This window comes from Mastomys coucha, unplaced genomic scaffold (genome assembly GCF_008632895.1).
Source record: "Mastomys coucha isolate ucsf_1 unplaced genomic scaffold, UCSF_Mcou_1 pScaffold6, whole genome shotgun sequence".
Classification (NCBI taxonomy): Eukaryota; Metazoa; Chordata; class Mammalia; order Rodentia; family Muridae; genus Mastomys; species Mastomys coucha.
The window spans coordinates 100,618,917-100,630,489 of NW_022196912.1; the positions used below are offsets into that span (position 1 = coordinate 100,618,917).

At 47.2% G+C, this 11,573-nt stretch overlaps 1 pseudogene; it reads left to right on the forward strand.

Moving 5' to 3' along the window:
* Positions 1-4,880: 4,880 nt before the first annotated feature.
* On the forward strand, positions 4,881-4,963 carry LOC116081205 (annotated as a pseudogene).
* Positions 4,964-11,573: the final 6,610 nt, after the last annotated feature.

The following is an 11,573-nucleotide window of genomic DNA, read 5'->3' on the forward strand; positions in this document are numbered from 1 at the left end:
GAGGCCCTAGGGGGATCATTTCCAGCTAGCTATTTTTGGGAGGGCAATTACCCAGAGTACTTTCACCCCTTCAAGCACAGCACAGAAGGCTTTTGGGGAGCCATGAGATGGATGGGCAAGCCACGTGCTCTCTCTCCTACCCAGGGGACCCCAAATGCTGCTGTTCCCAGATAAGGCTGAGTGTGTGGTGGGTCGGTGGGGATAGAGGGGGCTTCAGATCCTATCAACCACTGGCTCCTGGTTGTCATGGTGACCTCTCCGACAGCAACTCTCACATTGATATGAGTGTTTCCAAAGATGAATAACGTCCAGGCTGACAGTGTTGATTTCAGCTGGGTGGGAAGAGCCTTTATGAAGGGACCATGCCCCCACTAGCTTGGACGTGGCAGGCTTCCGGGATTCACTATTGTTATTTCTGGCGTGGTACAGAAGTCTGTCAGTCCCACAGGAACAAACCTGCCCCTCTACATTCCGGAGCTTCTGTGCAGCAGAATTAGCCAGAATCACTGCCTGGAGGCAAGAGATGATGGTTTCCCGCTTGGAGGACCACTGCAGACTTCCCTTCCTTGTCTCCCTTCCTCCTGCCTTGAAAATGGATCTGAGCTGTCTATAGCATCTCTTGCCTATGTTCCAGGAGGGCAGGATGCTAGCTAATCATGAGAACCGAAGCACAGATCATCAGCATGCCAGGCATTGTGATTAGTGTCTGGCATGCCCCATTTCCCTCTGATACAATCACATCCCGTTTGGAGAAGGACTCCTTTTACACCTGAGGGCGCTGATGTTTAAGGAAATAAGTGGTTTGCCCAGGGTCACTGAGCAAGGCTGTGATGAAACTTGGATTGGAGCCCAGGTTATCTGAGGGTTGAGCCTGTGCTAGAATTAGAGTCTCTCTGTCTAACCCCCATAGTGGGGCTGCCTAGAAATCAAGAGAGGTACATGAGCTGTAGGGAGCACGAAGGTGGCCAAGGACAGAGAGCCCACCCCTTCATTGTCACTTTCCGCACTAAATGCCCCAGGGAGAAAACCAACAAGTCTAAATATGCAGAGGCGCCCCTTCCGGGGTTTAATGAGCTGGAATAAATAGTAGCCTGCCTTCTAGAAGGTTCACATTGTATTTAAAATAGAAGGGGTGATTTCCAGTATGTGATATACCGTTGTTTTCTTGTTTGTTTCCCCCTTTGTTTTTATAGTATCTCCTTTGTAGAAGTCAGTCTGTGATGTAAAATTCATTTTAAAAATGTCAGCTCTGAAGTTTTCAGTGGAACTCTGGAGACACATAAATATGTCCCACAACCGTGGTGGTGACATTGGTACCCAGAAGAAACGGAGCACACCCCCGGGGGAGCTGTGGGTAAGGTTTGCGTTCCCTCTCCCCACCATCCTCAATCCAAATCCTCACTCACACTTTGGTAGTGTTGGGAAGCAGAGGCTTTGAGGGGTGGGAGGGTGGCTCTCTCACGAAGGAGGTGGCATCTCTTATCAAAGAGACTTGAGCACAGCTTTGACCCTCTGCTTTGGAGCAGGCATGTGTATGGTTCATAAAGGAGTCCTCACCAGACACTGTGTGTGTGTGTATGTATATGTATACACCTATATACATATATGTGTACACACACACATGTGTGTATGTATGTATGTATGCATATATGTATGTATGTATGCATAAAATCCAAAGCCAGGCCTGGTGCTGCACTTTTGTTATCCCAATACTTGGTTAGGAGACTGAGGTAGGAGGATCAGCATAAGTTCAAGACCAGCCTGGTTTATATATCAAATCCCAGTGCCAGCCAGGATTACATAGTAAAGTCTTGTCTCAGAGAGCAGAGAGAGAGAGAGAGAGAGAGAGAGAGAGAGAGAGAGAGAGAGAGAGAGAGATCAAAATGAAAAAGAGACAAAAGCCCATGGCACATTTCCTATAATTGCTTGGATAATGCAGCCAGCCGAATTCTCTCTGTGTGGTGTTCACAAAAAACAAAACAAAACAAACAACAACAACAACAACAAAAAAAACCAAGGTGCACAGGAAGGACCCTCTGCTTTTTGGTGGTGCCGAAGGGCTCTGAACCTGCCCTCTGGCAGAGTTGTCAGCATTCCTTATGGGCTGCCCCTGAGGGCACTCTATGCTGTGTGTTGCTTTCTAAAGGTAAGCCCTGGGGGATCTGGTCCTTCCTGTCATCAGCTTCCAGGGGCTTACCAAATATGGCTTGCCTAGGCTGGGTGCAAAGACTTCAGTGTGCAGCAGGGGGTGTGTTTACTGTAGAAAGCTTGCCTAGCATGCGTGAGGCCCTAGGTACAATCCTTGGCACCGTGAAACATAAAGTAAAAATCAAAGAAATTGAGGGAGTGTGATGGTTCGAATATGCTTGGCCCAGGGAGTGGCACTATTAGGAGGTGTGGCCTTGTTAAAGCAGGTATGGCCTTGTTGGAGGAAGTGTGTCACTGTGAATGTGGGCTTTGAGACCTTCCTCCTAGCTGCCTGGAAGCAGACTCTTCCCAGCTTCCTTTCTAGGAAGATATAGAGCTCCTCCAGGGCCAGGCCTGCCTGGGCACGGCCATGCTCCTGCCTTAATGATAACGGACTGAACCTCTGAACCTGTAAGCCAGCCCCAACTAAATGTTGTCCTTTATAATATAGAGTTGCCTTGGTCATGGTATCTCTTCACAGCAACGGAAACTCTAAGACAGGGAGCAAGAGATGTTCTTGGTGTATAAATGTGCGTGCTCACACATGTGCTAGCCAACAGATCAGAAAGCAATCAAATTCTCCTTAATGACATCTTGGCTCTAGCGCACATTAGCTTTGTTGGCCTTGTGTGACTTCCTTAATCCTTCTGAGCTCTGCTTTCTCATTGCAGAGTGAGAATGATAACTAGGCTTACATCACAGCATGTATGAGGAAGGACTACGTGTCTAAGGGGCTTAGCTGAGGGCCAGGTCCACAGCAAACACAAACACTCTGTGAATGCCTGGAGTTCAGGCTCTGGCATCCGGTGGGTGAAGCTACTAGTGTAGAGCCAAGGCTAAGAATTATGGTCTGACATGGCCTTTGCCCATTGCACCACAATGGACGATTGCACCACAGAGGATGTGGAATGCTAATTCTCTTTGTTTTCCTCTCCTACAGACAGGAGCAGAGGTCAGAGGTCAGTTCTCTGGAACGATGCAGAAATGTCAGAAGAAGGTCATCCGTCTCTTAACCACAGAGATCCACGGGTGACATGCTCAACACTGTGCAGTAGATGACAGGTGGTCATGTGACAGGCTTCTGTCACTGGGGGCCAACTGTCTACAAAGGAAATGGCCTAATCGTGTGCGCTATGATGGAGGGAGGGCACAGGAGTCTGCGGGTGCTCTCTCGCATGTATAAAAACGGGTGACTTCTGAAGTCATCCCACCCCCAGTGCTGAGAAGCTCTGTGTAGCCTTTAAAATGCTGTGCAGCCAAGCCCAACAACAGGGAAACCAACAACATCATTAAAACCTGGGAAAAGCCAGGTGTGGCGGAGCACATTTATGTCCCAGCACTTGGGAGGAAGAAACAGAAAGGTCACCTAGTAGTATTCAGGGTGGACCAGGGCTTCATAGTGAGACCCCGTCTCTAAAAACAAAACAAAACAAAACAAACAAACAAACAACAACAACGACAACAAAACAAAACCCAGTAAGATTGGAGGGATGGATTGGTGGGTAAGCGTGCGGATCTGAGTTTGGATCCCAGGCCCTATGTAAAAAAAAATCTGGATATAGTTGTTCATTCCTATAACCTCAGTCCTGTTGGAGACAGAGGTAGCAGGATTGCTAGGGCTTGCTGGCTGTCCCTTCAGTTCACATCCAGGTTCAGTGAGTGACGCTGTTTTAAAGTAGTTAGAAGATGATAGAACAGGGTACCCAATGTCCTCTGGGCTCCTCATGTGTGTACCTGTGTGTCCCCAAACACACACACACACACACACACACACACACACACACATACACTGCCGCTACCACCACTACCACGAACAATCTCAAAGGCAAAATCCCTGAGTAGATTCCTACCCAGACAGGACCCAGAGAGCAAATGAGCGTGCGAGAAGATGTTGACATTAAACTTGAAATCTCAGAAAAGAGGAAATCAGAACAGCTAGGGGATAGTACTAGATAGCAGTTAGAGGGGCCAAATTGTAGAACACTGACTGTGTCAGATGCTGATGAGGAGGATGTGGGGCAACCAGAATGCAGGTTTCACTGGCGGGATGCAGGTTTCACCGGTAGGGTGGTAAAATGATATAGCCACTCTGGAGGACACCTTAGCAGTTTCTTGTCTACACATGTCTTCTTTCCCCATGGTTCTGCAGCTGTGTTCCCAGGCATTTACTCCAAGGAGTTGAAAACTTAAGGTCACACAGAAACCCGCCCCACAGACGTTTGCAGCTGTCACTCATGATTGGCCAACCTCACAAGCAACAAAGAGAGTAAATCAATATGTCATTGCATGTCCAGACGATGGACTTTTTTATTTGGTGACCGAAAGGAATGAGCTACCAAGCCTAAACGACTCTGTGGATCCTTCAAGTCAAAAGGGAGGGTCAGAAGCCATTCTGAATCATTCCAACCATCTGATGCCCCCCAGCAGGTAAAGGTCTTGAGACAGTAAAAAGACTTGTGCTTGCTAGATGTTGGAGGGGGGGAAGACACAAGCTGGCAAAGAGCAGAAGGCGTTCAGGACAGACAAACTATTTGGGATGATGCTCTTATAAAGGCATTTGGGATGATGTTCTTGTATGTGTTATTATATACCATTCAACACTTGGAGCAGCTTCTCCATCTCCATAATTTACACCATTATGCTTGGAGGTGTCGATAGGGGTGGGGTTTCAGTAGACTTTAAAAGTTAAGCTAAGCTTTGCGCAGTGGCAGTATCATAGCCAATGAGGTTTATCCGAGGCGCGATTATTGCTAATTGAAAAGCTAAGCCTATTGAAAAGAAAACCAAACAATATCAACAACAGCAAAACTCCCCGTGCCAAGTGTGGTTAAGAACATGGGTTTTGGCTATGGATTCTGAGTTGGAATTGTGACTCTGTCCCCAAGGCTCTGATTGTCAGCAAGCTAGCTATATACTCCAAAATGAGCATGGGGAGAGTGCCTGCTTTGTGGGTTTCTGTCAAGATTGGAAGAATTACAGATCTAAAACATCCAGGGCAGTCCTCGGCACCTGTGGGAACTCAATCAATATTAGCTACTATTTAAAAATGAATGTTTTAAAGAGCCAATTCCAATCGATTGGCTGCTACTAGCTTTTGGCACTGCCGTCCTTTGCTATCTGGATACATGATAGCATGCTTGAAAAGAATGACTTCTCCCCACTGTGACAGAGTGGAAGATCTCTTGGGAGTGGAGACCTCAAGTCCATACATGCTCTGAGGCCCAGAGAAAATGTTCTTCAGAGGACCATTCCAACATCCCCAGCAGCAAAACCAGACAGCCTCTGCACTTGAGAATCTTTTGCCCGAGTGACCTGGCAGAACCCCAACCTGCATCCTGCCCTTCATCAGCCAAGCATTGTTCTGTGTCTGCTGTGGCTCCAGGGAGGAAAGCTTGCATGGAGTTAGGTTCATGCTCTGCCACAAGGTCATTTTCTCCTGACGAGAACCTTGAGCACAGTGACAGGGGGATGCCCTCCAGTGTGGAATGCTGAAATCTGCAGTCTCTTTCTTATGCTCTCACACACTCTTTGTCTCTTTTACACACACACCCCCACACCCCCCCACACACACACGCGACCTTATTGAAGCCTCATAGCGATCCTGTAAGTCAATCTGTGGCTCTAGGGATGCTGAGTCCGATAGGATTCTTAGTCACTGTGAGGTGTCATTTGGACCAACTTGGCTGACTTCAAAGCCATCTCCAGTCTATAACATTTTTTTTTTTGGCGTTGTTTTTTTTTTTTGTTTTGTTTTGTTTTGTTTTGTTTTGTTTTGTTTTGTTTTGGGGCATGGGATGGAGACAGTGTTTCTCTTTGTAGCCCTGACTGTCCTGAAACTCAACTCTCTAGACGAGGTTGGCCTTGAACTCACAAAGATCCACCTGTCTCTGCCTCCCAAGTGCTGGGATTAAAGGTGTGTGCCACCACTGCCTGGCTAATCTATAATGTTTTAATGTTCTCTGTGGCAAACAAAACGTCCCTGGGGGCAATGATTGCCTGTTGCACCACTGAGAGCCTACTTTCTCCTTCCCTACCGCACAGCCTTCAAGTGTCTAGAAGGTTTGGGGGTTCAGCTTCCATTAAGTGACTTGGGTTGGTCCAGAAGTGTCCATGCAGCTCCATGCTGGCCGATGAGATGCAGTGGTGGGTTCAAGGAAGACAAGGAAGGGTGGATTCTGGAACCAGGTTCCCCATTTGCATGACTCGCTGAAGCATGCTAGTTTTGTGGCCTTTGGTCATTTTGATAAATGTTCCAGCTGCTTCTCCTAGACTATCAGATAAAGGAGAAGCTGTCTCCTACTTAATGCCCCAGTATATATTAAACAGTGCCAGGCTCATTTCCTTGACTCTGGGTCTAGCATCTCGGGATGATGGCACAATTAAATCTGGATAGATGTACTTGGATATATTTCTGCCTTGGCTTGTGACAGGGGAAGGTGCCACTGTTTCTGTTATATGACCTGAACTTCTGGGCCAGCAGTGACATTTGTGGCCTCGACTGCATTTGCTTTTAAAGAAGGCTGAGAGCCAAGCCATAGGCCTAGGCTTGTGTCTCACCTTAATGCTTCAACCTCGCAGTAGAAGTATGTTGGCAGAGAGACTTCCCATGAGGAACTTTGCCCTAGAGACCAAGCTGCTATGCAGAGACTCGGGAAAGGCTTTTCTTCTCTGAGAAGTTCTGTCCTAAGTGCCATCAAGAAGCAGAAACTACAAATTTGTACATGGACATTAAACCCTTAGCATCCAGTACCCTATCTTTCCAAATGAGTGGATCTCAACTGGACAGTTAATATTAACGGCACTGAAGGATCACCGTGGTTATTGCATCTTTACAGATCTGTTGCTTGATTAAATTTATTTCTTATTTTCTGTGTATATGGGTGTTTTGCCTGCATATATGTCTGTGTCCTGTGTGTGTACAGTGCCCATAGAGGCCAGAAGAGGGTGTTATATCTCCTGGAACTGGACTTACAGAGGGTTGTGAGCCACCACGTGGGTGTTAGGAACCAAACCCTGGACCTCTATAGAGTAGCAATTCCTCCGAACTCCCGCTCCATCACTCCTGGCCCGCTATGCTCTGCCCCCATTACCTAATAAAGAAAGGCACCAGGAAATGTCCTCATCGAGGACCTATATAGCTACCTGCAGGCCTTGGGACATGTACACCGCACATGTGGTCAGCCTAGTTCTCAACACAACCCGGTGAGTATGGGGTACCCCGTGTTTTACTGGAGAGGCTTGGCTCTGGGTTAGGCTGTGACTCTGACCCTTTCTTCCCACCACTGCATGCTTTCCTGATCCTCGGTTCCCTTGGAGGGAAACTTAGGAACTGTGCAATATAGAATCCCTAAGGACAATTCTGTTGTTCAATGCCACTGCCCTAAGAATATCGTTCTCCACTGTTAAAGCATATGGGATGAGATACAGGAACTACAGAAGCAGTGATGAACAGGGGCGGCCTGCTCACAAACCCCTACACGCCCTTCTCAGTGCTGGAGGCAATGCACAGGTGCCGTGACTGTCGGTTTTAGAGAATTCCCTTCCTTCTGTGTCTCCTCACCTCTGACACATCCTTTATCGCTATCACTGACTGGTCACTTTGGTAAACGTTCCAGAGGCTCCTTCCAGACCAACAGTATCCCGAGACCTGGCTAGTTCTGAGAGGCTAGATGCCACCTAGGCCCAAACAGAACATCCAATAGTTGCCTCCAGCCCTTACTACACAATGAGCACTGTTCCAAATGGTGAATAGCTCCTCGTGGCTTTATAATACACCTGTGGGTGGGGCATTATTGAATAGACCCTATTAATGATGGGGGTCCAGCATGCTTAAGTAATTTGCCAAAGGCCACAGAAGTAGTATGGCTCTGGGCTCGAGTCCTGCAAATGGGGAGCCTGGTTCCAGAATTGTCCTTTTCCTACGACGGCCTGCTGTCTTGCACTGATCTTAAAAGATGGGCTTTAAGATGGGCTTTAATCTTAAAATGTACATATATGGGCTGAGACACTAGCTATGTTGTCCAATACTAAGAACTGTACACATTCCTGAACCAGGTTCTTTGGAGCACCCCCATCTCCCATTCCCCACGCCCTACCCCTCCTTCAGCAACTCAGTGCCAAGATGACATATTTCCACCAGTGCCGTATTTTCCTTAGGCACATACTCAATATTCTCTATAAAGCCCACCATCATAGCCTGGCCCGTGGCTGTCTCCTTCCCCACTCAGAGGCAGTCATTTTGCACACAGCCCTCACCCCCCTCAATAAATCTCTTGTGCGAGGTCTGTTGTGTGGTATGATTTTTGTGGTACTCCTTGGCCCTCTATCACTGAGAAACTCTTTTGCCACAAAACCCTTTCAAGGTGGCCAGTAGATCTGGGAATCGTGACTGGGTCAGAGAGTCTGCAGAGACGTTTGGTAGCACGGAAATTTAAAACTATGGGAAGAAGCAAAAGGAGAAAGCCTCCAGGGAAGGCTTTTTAAGGAGTTCTTATCCATGCCTAGTGAGTGACAGTGCTGGGGTTCCATGCTGGTTTCACTAAGCTCTTCAGGTTTGGTTTTAGCTAAGATCTCTCTATGTAGCCCAGGCTGTGATAAGACTTACTATAGATCCCAGGCTGGCTTCAAATTCATGACCCTCCTGGTTGGGCTCCCCAAGTTCTAGGATTTTTTGGTGTGTGTTACCAAGCATGGCTGGATAACAATTTCTGATATATAGGGGAAGTGGGTTGCAGTGCCTTCTCTGTCTTGTGACACTCCTTAATTCTCCCATTCACTCTTGTAATTATTTAGTTAATTAGCTAATTATTCATTCACCTAAGAACTGGACTAGCCTCGTTCACTGATTTCCAACAATAATGACCTTGCACATAATCAAATGTTTGTGGAAGGAATGGCCCCTGGATGAAGGGATGAATAAAACCGGATGGAGCCTGTGGTCTGAAACCTGCCTCCAGTCAGAACTCTCTGGGGGAGAGCTTAAAGGGGCAAGCACAAAACAACAAGTCCACGTTTGGGGAAGTATTGAAAAGGAAAGGCAGGCTTTTAAAAGGAGGAAGGAGAGGGTTAAGAAGGGGTGTTTAGGAGATAGAGGAAGGCTGGCAAGAGGTGCCACGTGGAAGAACAGAGGAACTGTGTGGTCATGAAACCTGAAAAGGAGCCTGAGACCCAGCCTGGGGCACCAAAGAGGCTCTTGTCCTGGCCTCCCTAAGGGGCTTGGGGCCTCTCTAGTGTGAGATCCTTGAGGCCAGCCAGAGAGGTCCTCTTACAGGAGGGCATTCATTTCAGCCCCACTGTCTGAAGATGCCAGCACATTGTCCTGGTAACATAGGCAGGAAGCATCTCCTGTTTCTGAGGGTGTGTTTCCATCCATGACCCCAACGTGGGGACTCCCTCAACTGAGCCGGAGGAGTGTTGCTCTGGAACGCACACACTGGCTGATTTCAAGCCTTGTGTGCTTAGAAAAACGCAGGCGTCAAACCTGGCTCTCTTGCCTGGAGCGGAAGAGCCTTCCTCGAAGTGGCAATCCCACCCCTCCCCCACCGGAGCCCACACACTAGTCCAGTCACTACCCCTGAGCACCTTCCAACACTTCTCTCCACCACACCAAGGCTGATGAGTGTTGGAGGAAACGCCACCTCACAGCAGAAAACCTGGGGGACTTTCCCCGCTTCCATAAACATTCGCTGAAATAACTTTTCTGCTGACGGTTGTTTTAAGACCTGCAGCAGAAAAGGACGCCTGAGAATTATTCCCACTGTAACTTTTGTTCAGCCAGATCTGTGTCATCGGTGTGGGCCCCAATTTTGTCCTCGATGAAATACAGCACCTTCCTCCTCACTTTAAACGGGCTAGGTTTTGAGCTCTGTGAGGTATGACTGATAATTCTGTCTCTGCTCTGTACCTGCCTGGCGAAGATTGTTAAATGCCAGAACCCAAACTGGTTTCTGTCACCGCAGGGATTTAAAAGAAATTGTTTCCAGGGCCCTGCCCATTGTTCATTTAAATGTCTGTCAAGTGCCAATCAGAAGTCTGGCACATGGTTGGTATTCCGGAAGTTTAAAAAATTTAACCTATTGTCCTTCTCAACACCCCCCCCCACACACACACACACACTACAGCAGGTCTAAGCAGATGAGAATGGCAGTGCATATGAAATAAGAAGCAAAGTTTAAAATCAAAGATAATCAGATATTGGAGGGGAAGAGCCACTCAGCTCAGGAGAAGGAGGGGTCACCATGAGCCTGACAGATCTGAGAAGGCTACATCACAGCAGGGTTTATGATGGATGACACATCATGTTGCTGGGTATAATAGGAAGGATGATTTCAACGGTTGATCTCAAATTGTCAATCTGTGAGATCTAGAATTGCCTGGGAGATGGATCTTTTGATATGCCTGTGGGAGAATGTCTTGATTCGGTTGAAGTCAGAAGACTCGCCCACAGTGGGCCGCACCATTCCCTAGGCTGAGATGCTGGGCTGGGTAAAAAAGGACAAGAACCAGCACTCATTACTTTCTTTTTCCTGACTACAGATGCAATGTGACCAGGTGCTTCAAGAACCTGCTGCCCTGACTCCCACCCAGTAATGGACTGTATGTACCCTTGATCTGCAGCCAATATAAACTCTGTCTCTCTAAAGTTACTTTTATCAGGGTATTTTATCAAGTAACAAAAAAAGGAACTAAGATAATGATGGTGTTCATGAAAATAGCAAAATTTATTGATCTCTTAGCACGTGGCAAATATCGATGTGGTTCTAGACCCTCATTTTACAAACTAGGAAAGTAAAGTCCATCTGATTTATTCTCTGCCTTTCTTTTCCCCCTTTTAAAGGAATCTTAGGTGGCCCAGTTTGTTCTCTAACTCAGTAAGTATTGGAGGCTGGCCTTGAACTCCTTATCCTTTTGACTCTATTGCCAGAGTGCTAGGATTACAGGTATGAACCATCAAGTCTGATACTAGGTTCAGACTTCTTACCTTAAAGTCTGGTTGGTCTGCAATAACATCTTCTTGGCATGGGAAGCAGGGATAAAGGAGGAAGGAAGAACGGGAGAAGTTTTAGTATCTCAAGAAGCATCATGGTATGGGGTTAAGAGAAACATTATTAGACTCCCTCTTATAAAAACACCCCGACATTTCTTCACAGTACTTCTCTAAGATTTTAATGTGCTCTCTAGATCTAAGCAAATGCCCTAGACTTATCTCAGATCCTATTTCTCTGTTATTCTCAATTGCGTTGTTTCCTTTGTTCCTTCCTTCCTTCCTTCCTCTCTTCCTTCCTTCTCCCTTTCTTACATTCCTTCCTTTCCTTCCCTTCCTTCCCTTCCTTCCTTCCCTTCCCTTCCTTCCTTCCTTCCTTCCTTCCTTCCTTCCTTCCTTCCCT